The sequence below is a fragment of the Macrosteles quadrilineatus genome, unplaced genomic scaffold (assembly GCF_028750875.1).
Source record: "Macrosteles quadrilineatus isolate MER2022 unplaced genomic scaffold, UCM_ALF_1.0 Scaffold_6__1_contigs__length_79288215, whole genome shotgun sequence".
Lineage (NCBI taxonomy): Eukaryota > Metazoa > Arthropoda > Insecta > Hemiptera > Cicadellidae > Macrosteles > Macrosteles quadrilineatus.
In genome coordinates this window covers 44,232,643-44,249,333 of record NW_026542599.1, presented here as the reverse complement: position 1 = coordinate 44,249,333, position 16,691 = coordinate 44,232,643, and the positions used below count along the sequence as shown (strand labels likewise).

The following is a 16,691-nucleotide window of genomic DNA, read 5'->3' as shown; positions in this document are numbered from 1 at the left end:
TCTCAATTAGCCATCTATCAATGATCTGTGTTGCATGTAAGTTACAGCGAGGCATTTAGAGAAGGAGGAAACCGGCCGGAATGCTTTAGGTTTATCAATAACGAAGATAAACATGGTCTGAGTTACACACCGGTAATCTTTGAGTTGACCTTTTTTAAACTCATTGTAAATATGACTGTTATTCGTTTTAAAATAACTCCTGTAATACATTGTAATTGCTCGAATTCGAGTAACATGTACGCTAGTAATTATTAATAGCTAACATATAATTAATTAATTAATTATAGCTAACATATTCATTTTACATCTAATCAATTGGTGAATATTACGTCTATGAAGAGGGTTTTCATTCCCATATAGGGTGTATAGCGTAGGTCTCATGTAACTCGCGCGCCGTGCGGCGAATTCGCCGCGCGGCGCGCGCCGGACATGGTGTGAAAGGACTCACATACTCCCATAGCCCTACGCCGGATCCGGCGGGCGCCGCGTCGTGTGAAAGTCGTGTAAGGTGTTGAGCTGCGCATGTCGTTCTTATAATTCAGGGATTACCCGATTGGTCGTGTTGCGCATATAGCTTAGTCGAGGGTAGTCTACAAACTGCGCAGTTACCAAATCGTATTGTTCCAATAATGTAAATTCAGATACATGTTTTGGCTAAGATTTTTAACAGTAAGATATTAGTTGAAAACATACAGTATAAAACGTGATGTGTGCACTTTGAGTACAGCTTCAGATTGCAGATACCAAAAAGTGTTGTAATGTATGTTTTAATTATAATGGAAAATGTTTGCAATAAACATTTAGTAACTGACCAGACCATCACCAACAATGAACTTCAAAAGTTTAAAAAAACGTTGGAGCCGTTTCTTTCAGCATTTTTCTTATCATTGTCCGCACAAAACACTTATCAAAATAAAAATAAGGCTATAGGATATAGGGATAGAGATTTGTTACAAATGTAGGCCATTTTTGGGTCATTCGGTTGCCTTATACTAAACTTGTTACGGACGTGTTAAGTCTATGCAGTTGGTACCATTTACAATATAAAACAGACTTCTTCAGAGGTAACTTATATACGGCTAGATGGTGTTTTATTTTCAACTCATATAATATTCATTCCCAACAGTATACAATCGCACTTTATACACAGTTTGGAGTCAAAGTAATGGCAATTATGATAATACATTTCATAAATGTATAGAGCAAAATTGACAATCGTGTTCGCAATGACAAAATCAAGGCAAGAATATTACATTCATTTTAAAGAGTAAATAAAAAATATAATATACACTTATGTGAATGTTGTATCACACAACCCTTTTCAATGTTTAACCTAGAGTTACCAAAAGGCCTATGTATATATGTCCGTTAGCAGGATAACTCTAGCAAAAATGATCCGATTTTGATTAAATTTGGTATGAACGTGTAAACCCAAATTTTTCTTTGAACGAGTTCACTAACTAGCACGATCGGACCATGGGAATTGGGGCTTATGAATATATAATAAAAGTATAAAGTTTTGCTATTTCTTTTGACACCATGTATATGCTAATTACGTAAGCCGATTCTTTGCATCAAAATTGTAGGCAACTGGGAAGTCGTATAACGACGGGAGAGGGCTCAAATTAAAGGTCTCAATCTCGTGACGGCGAAAAAATATTTAAATTCCCAAAACTTTAACACAAAAAATTGGGTGAAAACTTTACAAAAGATCACACAAAATTGGGGTTTTAAACGTCCGTCATTTTATTTACAAAGTAGTGACGCCATATTTTAATGGCTAAAGACAATCTCGCCAATCCAGTGAGTACATTAAAATGATTTGGAACTTAATAGGTACTCTCGTTTTTCAGGAGAAGGCCGCGTAAAATGGCTCTTGGGCCGTGACAGACAGGAAGACAGACAGACAGAAATTTAGATAAGACTTGTTTCGGTTTCTTTGATGTATAAAACGTAAAAATAACCTAAAAGTTTATAATTCTGAGAAATGTACAGATGAAACTCTAGTTTTATTTATATAGATAGAAAATTATTAACACATATGTTTCAACTGTCGTGAGTTATGCCGTATTCAAAATATTACACATTTTTGCATATAAACAGCTGCCATTTTTAAGCTAATGAAGAGATCCAAATTCTGACTCACCCATTTGACAATAATTGTGATATTTGAACGAGATAACCTCTGGGTTTGGTACATTATGTATAAAATACATTAAAGATATTGTTGTATTAATAGTCAAAGGTTATACCTTGGGGTTTGTTTAGTCATTTCATGACTGTGAGACAAACGGTTTGTCTGAAATCAATAGTGGACACCTGACTTGATACACCCTGTGTAGTACCTCATCCATATCCTTCTAGGAACGTCGGGGCAGTTCGCACCTTCTCGCCGAGACTACTTTCACTTTCTTCCCCATTCAGCACCGTCTGTATTTCTTTAACCTACTCGATTGATCTGCACCCCTCATGTACCGGGGAGGGCCATAAATCAGGGAATTAGATTTAACAACGATCGGGTAAAACTATGAAGAAACTTCTGTCTTCCTTCGACTGATAAACCTTTTTGGTTAAACATTCTGATTTACCCATTCGATGTCCTACTATTTGCCACCAGTGTCTTGCCACCAGTAAGGTCAGTTGCCGGAATTCTTGCCTGACCGTTTCTATGTGTCACAACCATGTAGTTGTACTTATAAATTTTTGTATATTAAATAAATGGTTATAACTCCAGTTACAACTGTGAATTGTGAAAATTAATTTTACCATCTTGTTCGGCTAAGAAGAACGCACATTTTGAGTCCAAACTTCACATAATCACAAGTTAAACAGTATAGGCCTATCTATGTTAAGGTATTTTAAACTATTTGAATGTTCCTTACATGGCCTGAGATTAGATAAATAATACAAAAATAGCATTTGTCACAGTATATGACGCATCAATAAGACTAAATCCCATTAAAATCTTGAAAACCCTCAGTTTAAGTGTTTAGTATTTTGCGAATATACAGGGGGATGAATTTGAATGTGCCACCATTGCCATCTCAGAAACTATCCGATTTAGAGAAAACATTATGTGGGGACCTTTGACTAGTATCTTATGACATACAAAAATATGAATCCTGGACGATGAATTCTTTCTGGATAAATGAAGACCAGGGTTGGGGCTGAGGGCTCACCCAGTCAGATATACAGTGGTGGCAAATGACACAAATCCTAGAGTGGTGGCAAATATCACTTGTGGCGATTAACACATATTCTGCCCATTCACGTTAGAGTCTTATCATGCCCCCATTGATATTTTAGTTATATGGTAGTTATATAGCTACATGGTAATGCTATTAATTTTATCCAAGACGACTACTTTTTTAATTGCATGGATGCTTTTTAAGTTTTCGGAATAAATCTAGATAGGGTAAAGGATTGTTGTATGACATTAAGTTTGCCCTATTAAAACATTTTTACTCTGATAAACCAAAAGTCAATTTTAACTTTGATGCGAAGCTGAACTATAGCCAGCTTGAAATGGACATGTTTACATTAGGCAACTTACCTATTAAGATGTAGGGTTATTGGTTTCTTATTTGACATTTGCAAATATTCCCTAATGCGTTTTGTTGTAAATTTATTTAGCCGAAATGGCGAAATACAGTTCTTAATGTAATTAAACATAAACATGTTCACTAAATTTCAAGAAAATAAGCTAATTTAATACAAAAAGTAAATTTTGCATTAGTTTGTTTTAAGTGGAAACATTGAGTATAGTCCCTAAAATCTGTAGTGGATGTTTAATTATTTCGTACAGTACAGTATATTTAATGATCAATATTAATCTTTTCCACGTCTTATCTCAACGCTCTCGATAAAAGCACGGGATTGAATTATAAATTGCATAAAATGGCGGGAATATGTGCAAGTACACTACTGTATAACCAGTGATAACAGCTATGTAAAACCATTCTTAAGCACATAGCCAACACAGACAAACACAGACAAAGCCAGGCCTACGAAAAGTCAAACTATGAATTTAGAACCATGTAAAGAATAAATCACTGTAAATGATTAGACAAAAGTACAGAGGTACACACTTTGTTAGACATTTACGCAGTAAAGGAGTGTCGTTTCCTGATTGGTCTAAACAACGTCATCAGTTACCAAATCAATTAGTTTCAGTCATACACTTTTTTAATTTAAACTTGCGCTATTATCCTAGGGCAGTTATAGTTTTAACATTATATATGTATACTTACGACAAGAGTTTCGACTAGTTTCGTCGACTAGTTTCGGAGATTTTGTAAAGTTAGAAATGATGGATGTAGAAAGATATGTGTAGATTACAATATTTTTTGATTGATTGATTTTCCGTGTTGATTATGTGCCACAGTGCATTGTTATTATTATTTTCCGCCATTATGCTTAATTCATTGCCAATATTTCTTTTAAGATATCTTGCATTACTTTGTATGTACTAGGTGGAAAATGCAGTTCTCTGCTTGCAATATTGAGAGGAGCTATTATTGTAATCCAATACGTTTTTCAAAGTCATTGCTTAATCTATTCACGTAATTGAGATGTCTCCTTACATCTTTTAAAGAACCCAAAATACTTACAGTAACAGCACTGTACATTAGTGAGGTAATTATACTTGCAATTTCAACAAATAAAACTAAGCTCGGAGACTACCACCAATACAACACAATAAATGCTTCAGAATTCGCACTCCCGATACACCACCTCAGTTTTATAGAGAAGAAACCTACATGCAAAGAGAACTCTACTTCAACAGTCTGCCTGATGAACTTAAACAAGACCCTGGAAGACAGTTCATCTACGAAAATGGCTTGAAAATCACCCCTTCTATTCAGAAAAATAACTTTTAAAAATGAGAGTTTAAAGACTGTATATTTAATTTTCAATCCAATCACTAAAGTTCATGTTTAATTTCATTTTCATATTTTCCTATGTATTTTTAATTTTTAATTTCTTCTCTTTAAAACAGTACCCATTTTTGTTTGTGTAAATAATAAAGAATGTTTGTCTATTGTCTATTATCACTAGTTGCGGAAACTTGTTGCTTTTCATACCAAATGCAGTGACTTTTTCTGTCATCCACTAGTGGAGAGACAAGTTATCCACTAAATTTTGGCTATCCGCGGAGTGTCGGTAAAGATCAAAGAAAGTTTACAACATAAGTGAAATCCTAGTTGCAACGTGCTTTGCGCAAACAATTTGTGGAAAACTAGTGGAGAACTACCCCCCCCCCCCATTGGACAGTTATGGCTTTCCTGTAAAAAGCAGGAGTGTAGTATAAGAGCTCCGCTCAATGAAACAAACATTAGTGTTAATAATAACTGGATTCTATTTTTTCATGCTTATTTAATCCTCCAATGGTGACGTGATTTTTCGGGTCAAAATGGCGACGTCCATCCGTGAGATCATCTCTTACACACTAATTTTTCATGCAAACTAGAAATCTACATATATAAAGCTCAAATACCACTGACTCATTCACTCACTCATCACGAAATCTCAGAAACCATAAGACCTAGGAACCTGAAACTTGGCAGGCATCTTCCTTTTGAGTAGTAGACGCTCACTAAGAAAGGATTTTACCCTCCGACCTCTGGGCTCCGCCCCAGTGGCTCAGGAGTTTCCCATATTAACCATATGAGTACTCATATTTAAATGTAATTAATGAATCCTAACAGGTGTTTCAATTAAAAAAGTTGGTTATGTCCTATGGTGTTCAATAGCATTAAATATACAAGGATTACCAGCACTATTATTTCTTTTACATTTATGACAACAGCTAATTTGAAACCAAAAGGTGAGTGAGCGTAGCGAACAAACTTCAACCTGGAGGCGAGTTAGCGTAGCGAATGAGCTAACCTGAAGGCAAGTGAGCGCAGCGAACGAGCTCTAACCTTAAAGTGAGTGAGCGTAGCGAACGAACTTCAGCCAGGACGTATGAAGTTAAATGGGGCAAAGCCCGTGGGTTCAACCAGGACGTGATTGAGCCATGCGAACGAGCTCACTTATGAAGTTAAACGGGGCAAAGCCCGTGGGTAAAGCTAGTTTAGTATATGCATTTAGAACATTTATATACAGCTGATCTTTTGGGAAAATAAAAACAATACATTTATTGTAAATAAATAATTGACAAAGTTTTTGTCACCTAAATGTTTATTTAAAAGCATGACTGAAGAAATAGATATAATATTATACACGCTTAGCCAGTACCAAACAATTATAGATTTTTTATAGTAAGAAATATCTAGCGAAGATGCTTTAATGAAAAAATAAAGTTGTTGTATGGACAAAAAAGGATTTAAACAAATGAAAAACCGTTTTTAGCTTTTTCACTACACCTTACTGTATTGACCACGGTCTGTAGGACCAAATTCTGATAAAAACAATATTGAATATCAGTCAGTTAAAGTTTGTACACTTGTGTGTAATGTACACTCAACGCAACATTTTATATGTCCGGATGAAAAATAAAGTAAAATATAAACTTAAAAGCGGAACTAATGCATTCCTCTACCTCTCATAATCACCCCAGTAGTGCCAACCCACACGTCACATAAGCATTTTCGGTAGTTTTACTCATACACCCGTTATCGGGTTTCTCTCATGAGGGTACTGATGTTGGTTAGGCACGTATTTATACACATTTTTATTGAATTTTAGCACAGGAAAATAATTTTTATAACTAATTCCATTATAACTACTGTCCTAGAACGTGTTCTTTGTAAGGTATAAGTGACGACCGACTACGCACGGAAAACTAATAAATTTATAACGTCAGTGGTGACGCCGGTCCACCACAACAATGGCAAATCACGCCTGAACCTCGGAGCGTCGTAACCCCAAAAATTCAACGCCGACAACTGGAGGAACACTGAGGATAGGAGATAGTATAGAGTATAACTCGAAAGTCAGTGCATATAGTGCAAAGGCCAATTATTAAGCTATTAATAAATTTCGGTTCCGTTCCAGATACCATGCGTCACAAAAAATATTGAATTTACATTTCACTTTACATTGTACTCGAACAACAATTTTTGCTCTTATTACATTACTCTAAAACAACAACCTGGCCATAATAAGGCCAGTAAATACTCTACGAATAATCTTTGGAATTAGCTCTATGCGTGTGAAAGCTATGTATAGATGCAAATGCGGAAGTAGGCGAGAGCACGTGCAAGTGCGCGCTGTTGATTAATTGAGGGAGAATTAGCGAAAAGGACGATGGAATCGGGAGTGACGGTAGTAGTTATTATTAATAAAAGCATATTTCATTGTTAAGTTTTTATAATACTAAATAATCGTTTTATTTAAAAACAAAGGCAGTAGGATTGAATTTCTAGGAATTTCGTCGATAGAAACGTGCATAGGATTAGATTTATATCATCTATTCGAAATTTTAGTCCAGCCTAAGAGAAAGGGGATGATATTTATTATCTACGTAGTTTTACAACGATTAAACTAAACGATTGGGTCAAACTTTACTTAAATTCTTATGATTTATGAAGAATATTTGACAAAAGACTACCAGAAAATCGATGGGAAAACTTGTTCCCAACAAAGAAGTTGGTAAGCCTGAATTTTACACGTGAAAAGCTGTTAAGAAGACAGTGAGTGTTATACCAAAAGCCTGTTAAGAAGACTGTCCTCTTATTAATAAGGCGACAGTTACTGTCTTCTTAACAGGAGTTGTGTATAAATTTTGTCCTCTTAACAGCTTCTAGCATATCTATATATATATATATATATATACATATATAAAAATTTGAACGAATAGTGTTTTTGGCCTCTGGGGACATCAAAATGAAAAAGTAAATCGGTCCCGGGTCTAGGTCTTACCGTGCCACCTACGGTAATAGCTACTTCCCTATAGGGAAATTCGCTAATACCCCCACCTCAGCAAACCTGCAGACAAAGCGGATTTCCATTTGCTTGATTTGATTTTCACAAACCTATTTAAATAACATTACGTTTAACTGGTACCTAGGTTTGCTGCTACAGGGAGGGTAATATAGTATATAAAATAATAATAGTATGATAAGAAACAAATAAATTTACCCAATTTTATAAAAATGTGTCTATAAATAAGGAAAAAACAATAATTAAAAATTTTTGCTTTTGGAATAACTTGAGGTTTTTTAATTAACTTTTTTTAATTTTCTCTTCAACCAATAACTGTAAAAAACATTTTAATGTACTAAATTATTTTTTTTAAGCTCTACAAAATTCTTTAATGATACAATTGTAAAACTGTATGTTTTGAGAGTTAAAAATGAAAAAAAAAATTCTTACCGGCAAAATACCTATAAGGCAATTGTTCCTATGGCCTTATCATGCCGATCATGCTTCGCGATCTCGTTTTAATAAATAAATGTACGTTAACATGATTCAATTATTTATTAGGCCATTAAGCAAAAGCAATAGGCTAAGTCACTTACAATACAAAGTAAATGATAAATAGATCATCTCTTGATTCACAAATAAAAGTAATGTTTTTACCAAATTCCACTAAATCGGATGATTTTTGGGAATCATCGTGCTAACGGACGATAATAACTTTTTTGGATACAGTTTAGTAAAATCTTTAGTTTTTTTTTGGATACAGGGTCTCCAAAAAAACTCACCTAGTTTGAAAATATATTTATTGATTGTACTAGATACAAACTACTGTTCAACAACTGATACCATAGAGAAGGCTATGCTGTACATTAAATGAAAGGTAATTAAATAAATGTTATTTTAACACTATCACACCTCAATATGCGAACCATTTGTAGTCCTGCAGACATGCAAACTATTTTTACTCATTTTTATCATTAATATTTTATTATTTGTATTATAATTTATTACCAAAACTATGTTCAAGGTCAAATAGGTGTACGCAACTTATTGCCAACGTACGAAACTAAAACTTTGAAGTATACTCTACACAGCACGAAATGATTATTACTCTTACATTTGAACAATAGTATCGTGAGGTATGTTTAAAACTATGGAGTCTTTTTCGGACACCCGGTGTAGGCCTATATACAAATATATTTATATATGTTATAACAATTTTAACCAACAGTATTTTTGGCCTCTAGGAATACCAAATGAAAAAGTAAATTGGTCACGGGTCTTGGTCTTACAATTAGACCTACTGTAATAGCGTATTCCCTATAAGGGAAATTTGCTAATAATCAGCATATCATTTATATTAAATGGTGTGTGTTGAGGAAACCACTATTTAATCTTTTCATCAATTTCGTTGTCTCGAGCAATGCGAGAATGACGCACGTCAACATGTTGCTCACTGTTAATGTTCAACTGACATCATTTTTAAAATGACTATTCAATGACTATTCAATATTTCTCAACTTCCTACAGATTTGATGAGGACGGATCATCCCAAGCGCCCATCAAGTTACAACATTTTGTCTGTTATCCCTCGTCCTCGAGTCAATCCACCAGAGCTTTTCATTGTCTTTATGAGGGCCTGTTCGATGGCCTAATCAGACCAAATTCCACACCAGAACTTGTCTGTATGTCTTGTAGTGAAATTTTCGATCTTTGTGAATTTTTTGTGTTCTTCAATATCAATCCTGTATTTCAATTCATATTCAGCATGTCCTGTATAGATGGGCGCACTTGGCGTGGAAAAATTACCCGCTGCATTGAAGATCTGTAGAGTGATTGTAATTGGAAGATCTTATTTGCCTAATCTTTCAGCCTCAATAAACTGTTAACTATGTTAAACTTTTTTGTTTTGTTTTCATGTGAAAGTATTGCACCCAAAGCTTAGCTTAAATGTTTATGTATAAACATTTGACAGCTTTGGGAATAGTAGTTTTGCCATTGAAGGTATATTTTGAAAGTCTGTTTTTCGGCATGTAAACCTACATTTATTAAAACGAGTTCGCAAAGCATGATCAGGCCATGGGAACGGTTGCTTTATAGGGGTTTTCGTTAAGAACTGGTTTTTCGTATTTTTGACCCACAAAACATACAATTTTACAATGTATCTCTAAACCATTTTTTAGAACTTAATAACAAATAATTTAGTACATTAAAATGTTTTTTACAGTTTTTGGTTACGGAGAATATTAAAACATGTAAATTAAAAAACCTCAAGTTATTCCAAAAGGGAAGATTTTTAATTATTGTTTTTTCCTTATTTATAGACACATTTTTATAAAATTGGGTAAATTTATTTGTTTCTTATCATACTATTATTATTTTATATACCATACTAGCTGTACCCGCGGGCTTTGCCCCACTTCATAAGTGAGCTCGTTCGCATGGCTCAATCACGTCCTGGTTGAAGTTCGTTCGCTACGCTCACTCACTTTTAGGTTGGAGCTCGTTCGCTGCGCTCACTTGCCTTCAGGTTAGCTTGTTCGCTACGCTAACTCGCCTCCAGGTTGAAGTTCGTTCGCTGCGCTCACTCACCTTTTGGTTGCAAATTAGCTGTTGTCATAAATGTAAATGAAATAATAGTGCTGCACCCTGTTGGTAATCCTTGTAACTTTGAACATCATAGAACAGAACCAACTTGTTTTATTGAAACAGCTGTTAAGATTCATTAATTCCATTTAAATATGAAAACTCATAAGGTTAACATGGGAAACTCCAGAGCCACTGGGGCGGAGCCCAAGAGTCCGATCAGAATAAAAATAGCTTAGTTTTCCTATTTAATGCCTAAAGAATCAGTGTTCCAAATTTCAGCCTCCTAGGTAAATGGGAAGTGGGAGAATTAGTGATGAGTGAGTGAGTGAGTGAGTGAGTCAGTCAGTGAGGGCTTTGCCTTTTATATATATAGATTACCCTCCCTGTAGCAGCAAACCTAGGTACCAGTTAAACGTAATGTTATTTAAATAGGTTTGTGAAGATCAAATAAAGCAAATGGAAATTCACTTATTCTGCAGATTTGCTGAGGTGGGGGTACTTTTATTCATACTTTCATTTATTTTCTAATAATAGCAAATAAACTGGCATACTCTCTAAATCAATACGGTTTTTGCTTCAAACAACTATACTGTGGAAATATTGAAAAAAACCACAATTTTTATATGTCTTTGGAAAATTTATTTATTTTGATGGTTTGTATTTTGACCATTACCTATTTACGCTACATACTTGCTGTTGGGCTTAAACTGTCACAAATTTATTCTTCTTTAGTGTAATAGCCTAATATAAAATTTTCGGTAAAATCAACGGTTCGCGAGATTGAGTCAAAAACAATAGGAATTGCCATATTTTTTATATTTCAATAACAAGTGGCGCGCCCCGCGGCGAGCGGCAGTATCTCGAGGTGGATAACTTGGATTTTATGTTATGGGCCCAATACTAACAACATATCAAAAAATCAGAACTATCCGACCTTTTGCACAGCAACCCCATATTTTCTGACAGATTTACTGGACTATATTGTAAACCCATCTTTGCAAGATAGGGAATCCTCACTGTTTACAGTCATTACATCCTGGCATGCTCACTACTTATCTATCTTATGACAACCACGATAAGTTTCAACTCCGTTCAGCGTTTAATGACCACTGAACAAAGCAGCATGTGTTACTGGATGTACTTAGTGTTAGGCTAGCATGATCTCAATAGAGCTATAGGCCTACTATAGTGGCAATACAAATTCTATCAAGTGCCTTGAGCGCAAATTTTTCACGAGGAAGCTAGTCCCTCTCCTTGAGTCCAGAGAGTTTTTTTTTCGACACATTTCCCGAATTTGTTGATTAATCTGCATATCCACACGCCAAAGTTTTTTTAAATGTATGTTTTTATATATCAGTTTGTTTTAAATGTATTCATGTATATTGAATTTCTGATGCCATCAATCCCTTTTGGGTAAAGGGTGAAAAAACGGTAATTAGGTAGGCTAATAGTAGGCCTATTTATTCCACTTAAGTTTAAATGCAAAATAACGTCCTGAATTTTAAAATGACTGTAGGCCCTAGTTACACAAATTACCTAAGTACCCAACCTAAACTTAAGTAGGCCTAAGTCATTATTTCATCCTAACTTATACATCGCTTATTCAACGTCAGATCAAGATGATTCTTGCATGTTTATGATCTGCTTGTTATTCCGGTTAATTTGAGTACCCTCATGACTTGCATTGGTAAAAAATGTTTTTTGGGTAGGCAACCGGTAGTTTTGGTCGCTTTCCGCGGAAAAAGAACGTCATTTTCGGATTCAGCGTTGAGTATAATGAGCTCTGTTGGACCTTTGTGAACATGTGATAAACCTTTAAGAAGAGGAGGGGACCGTCACCGGAATTTTCATTGACCTAAGCAAGGCATGTGACTGCTTAGGCCATGATCTGATCATGTCAAAACTTGCCTTGATCCTCCAGCGAGTCCTTGGAAGCTCTCAAAGTCAAATCTTACATTGCCCTGAATGTAACATTTTGGACTACTGTCAAAATAACAACCTTGTGTTTGATGAAGACAAGACCAAGCAACTTACTTTCAGTAAAAAACCCTTTCCTGGCTTACCGAACCTTGACACCGTGAGCTCTACAACACATCTAGGGATGACCATCAATTCCACCTTTACCTTCTACCTTTACATGGAGACCCCATTTAGATATCCTCTGCATGAAGTTAAGCAGCACATTATTCACAATCACAAGAGTCATGGTCTCCAGTACACAGCAAGAGTCACTTCCCTCGCCCTCTTCGAGAGTACCGGTAACATTAAGTATGGAGTAGCCCTCTGGGGAGCATCATCCTGCGCCAATCTGGAAAGAGTCCTACTACTCCAGAAGAGAGCCATACTAACAATGGCAAGGTTGGGTTGGCAGAATGGCTTTCAGAGATTGGGGAATGCTCACTGTTGTAGCCGTATACATCTTGGAAGTTGTGGACTCTGCATGCTCTAGAAGCCTCAAAAGAAATAGCCATCTCCACCAGGCATGCTGGAGACTTCAACCTGTGAGAATTCATTCCTGCCCCTTCATCACAGGAAGTCTTTTGAGATAAAACCTTCTTACGCCGGAGCCAGATCTACCCTTACAACATTCTACCAGAAGAACTGAAGTCTGTGTGTCCCAACCAAGTAAAATCTCACCTGAAGTAGTGACTGTCCCAACGTCCCTTTTATACTGTTAAAGAATTTATAAACTGGATGGACCCTATTATCTGAAGGTTACACGCACAACACAATCTCACCTAGCCTATTATAACAAAAACATTACCCTGACGCCTGTCAAATCTTAACCCTTAGAGTGCCAGGCGAGAAATAAAAGTAACACTCAAAAAGTGCCGATGATTTTTCCCGAAGGTCGCGCTAAAAATGCCGAGCGCGATCTGGCGATTTTTAGGTTAAAATTTCGTAAAAATCGAATTTTCGATATTTCGACCAACAAAAATCGATGTATCGCATCTAGTAACTTTCAACTCAATGTTAATATATGGGTTAAAAGAATCCGAGTATCCATTCGGTTGTTATGACAACTGTTCGATCATTACGAAACGTCCGGTCAGCCGGACGTTGGCACTTTTGGCTCGTTCTAAAAACGTCCGGTCGGCCGGACGTCGGCACCTAAAATAAAAGCCTAAAATAAAACTCACAAGCACTTAAAAAGAGTAAAGTTAATTACCTTGCGACAACCTCACTTCACTTCATTCATTCTTTCTTCTAACTTCTAACTAGCAACTAGCTATAACTTATTTGTAATTGTTATAAAAATGTTATAATCAATATTTACCTTCCCAAAATCCATTTTTTCAATCATTGAATCATTCTTATTCTTCTTCATTCTCAAAACTACCTTCTTCATCTTCTTGACTTCTTGCCCTGTTGAGTGTTGACTTGACGCATGGACTGGACGGGTCTGACTTAGGGGAGGTACGATTGAGGCATTAGTTCAAAACTCCTCCGTGAACAGCGCTGTAGTAGAGAGCATTTTGGCAATGTAGGTTTACTAATCGTGAAAATAGTTCTGTTCATAAAATAAAATTATAAATGCCTCAAATTCAGTTTTATAACTTTTTTATTATAAAATTACTATCATAACCTAACCGAACTAACCAATTTTGCTGATATTGAAATAATATAAACAAGTTTATTAATAGAAACAATAATTCTGTTCATTAAATAAAACTAGAAATTGCTCAATTAAAATTTTATAATGACTTAAGTAATAATAAAATTAAACTGTCATAACCGAACCAAACCAACCAAACTTGCTGATAATGAAAAAATCTAAGTCAAAAAGTTAGCGCCACAAGCGGGATTCGAACCCGGTACTTTCAGCATATCAGCTCGGCACGCTAACCACTGCACCACCGAGGCCGATGGCTGGAACCGTATTGTTACGGTAATGGTGTTCCCTCTGCTAATGAGAATCCCACAGCTGTCATCGTAACCTCATCTATACCTCACCTAAGTAAATACCTGACTTGACTTACTTCTACTTGGCGTTCTGTCTGTACCCACACGCACACGGGGCATCTCTATCTCAGCTTGAGCATGCGCAGAAAGCTCTTGGAGCACTTTCCGAGGTAACTGTACTGTTACTTCTGATGTGTATTATATGATGTGTATAGCATTGGTATCAGCTTCTCACAGCTTTCAGCTGTAACTTTTATCCATTCCTTGAATTAAGTTTTTTAAAAAGCAAAACACAATCAATTTTGACATGGAAAAATAATAAAACATTTGCTATTTAAATTAATAAATAACTGGTACTCCAGCCCCATCTTCAAACTCTCTAAGGGTCCTCCACTTCTTCCTTGTCCTCCTTAGACACATGCTGCTGGCCCCTAACGTCGCACAGATGGTTTTTACCCTTATCCAGTTCATCACTAAACTGTAAGGTTTCTTCCATTTTTCTGTTAGGCGTTCTGCCATTGCTCTGAGCAAGGTCTGAAACTCTTTGCCCAGCATTCCGTCCACAGACGTGACTAGTCAGTGGGGTAAAAGATGCATTTATTTCTGGTTTCTGTTATTGTTAAATATTTCTTCTTCTTCTCTCTTTCTGCATTCTCCAGCACTTTTTCGTATGGGAGGTTCAAGTACGACGGAGCATCAGTGTCAACGACACGTACATCGAATAATGCTTCCGTCTGAACCTCCCATACACCCCTACAAGCCAAGTCTGCTTTTAGTGCTGCAGTATCAAATGATGACCCTTGCTCAGAGATCATTGCTGGTTCTCGAACACAGTTTCCCCATTTATCGTAATTCTTTAAAATTTTATTTAAATAAAACAAACTTACTATATATCTTACCATAATAAAAGGTACGTAGTACCTATATTATTATAGTTATGCTAGTTGTTTTTGATTACAAGGTGTGTTTATTGATAGCTTAGCCTAGTATGAAAAAAACAATTTCATGGCAAAAACAAATTCACACACAACTCAACCTACTAGGCCTTTATTAACAATATCGCTCTTTCTTCAGGAATCCGAAAAAATATGTTAGGTGAACATCTAAAACTTCATAAATAGTTCATAAGCACACAGTATTTATTTGTCAATACTTCTCAGCACTTTCATTTTCATAATAATAATAACACTTGACTTTACAAACAGCTCAAGTCAAAAGTGCAGCACCATTAACGCATTAATGGCAGAACATGGTCTCTCGCTCACTCTGAGCAAAACCATAGATAAAACATGCAAAACTGAGGTTGTAATTTTGACTAAATACCCACACCGCAGCAAACCTGCAGACCAAGCGAATTTCCATTTGACTGATTGGATTTACACTAAAATTTCTCCTTTAAAATATCACCTTTATTCCTTACTAGTGGCCTGTAGGGGCCATAGCCCCTAATTTAGACTAAAATAAAAAAAAAACCATATGTAAAAAGACAAATATTCGATATATGTTTTTAAGATTATAAATTCTATGTTACTTAAAATTAACAGTGTTTCTTGTTTTATATCTTGGTTTTCCTTCCGTTGGAGTCGTATATTATTAGTTGCTTCTGATGTGTCAATGAAATACAATTGTAAAATAATGATTAAATCAATAACACAACATATTAACAAATGGAAACGTGCACACGGTTTGGCCTGAGCCCGGACAACGACGAATCAGAGCTGAAATCATACAGCACATCTTTTCTAGTTAAAATTTGAAGATTTGTTTTGTAATCTTACGAATTCTGCTATAGTTTCCATTTTGAGAACCAAATGTAAAGGTTAAAATTATTATTAATTATTAACTCCCCATTTCGCGGTAGTAACTCGGAAATATATCTATGAATTTGTAGGCTACCTTAATTTTAAACCATTAAGTCCCATTTCCCGGAATCTCTTATTGTGTAGCGGAAAGCAACGAAAAAGCCATTGCACTGTTTTATTGTCTTATGTTTTTTATGAAGTTCGAATCATGTAAAAACGGTTCTTTTAGTTCGTCATTTACTTGTGGTTGTGGCATGTCCATTGTGGCAACATGCGTTGAAATGTCCATTTGTGGCCTCCTCTGCGAAGTGAAATGCGCCACAATACATGCAAGTGCTGTTAAGAGGACCTAGATTGTGAGTAACAACACTCAACTCATTTTCCAGCGTTCTACTAAAGACAGGTTGTAAAACAGCTTCTGGATTTCTTTCACACTTAGGCCCTACATGACATTCTCTTTCAGCATTTCTTAAATCTGTTGAATTCCTGGACACTCTTCCACGTCTTGCAGGTCTTCCCCTACCCTGCTTG

The 16,691-nt window shown here is 35.8% G+C and overlaps 1 protein-coding gene across 4 annotated transcripts in view; it reads right to left on the bottom strand.

Moving 5' to 3' along the window:
- Positions 1 to 13,802, bottom strand: part of LOC128996203 (zinc finger protein 25-like) — a 54,330-nt gene extending 40,528 nt beyond the window's left edge. For 3 of the 4 annotated variants that reach the window (XM_054421347.1, XM_054421348.1, XM_054421346.1), the window contains exon 1: positions 13,625 to 13,711. The gene's annotated coding sequence lies outside the window, so the exon portion shown is untranslated. Of the gene's footprint in view, positions 1 to 13,624; positions 13,712 to 13,732 lie in introns of those variants that run through there. The other variant, XM_054421349.1, reaches the window with a different exon arrangement.
- Positions 13,803 to 16,691: the final 2,889 nt, after the last annotated feature.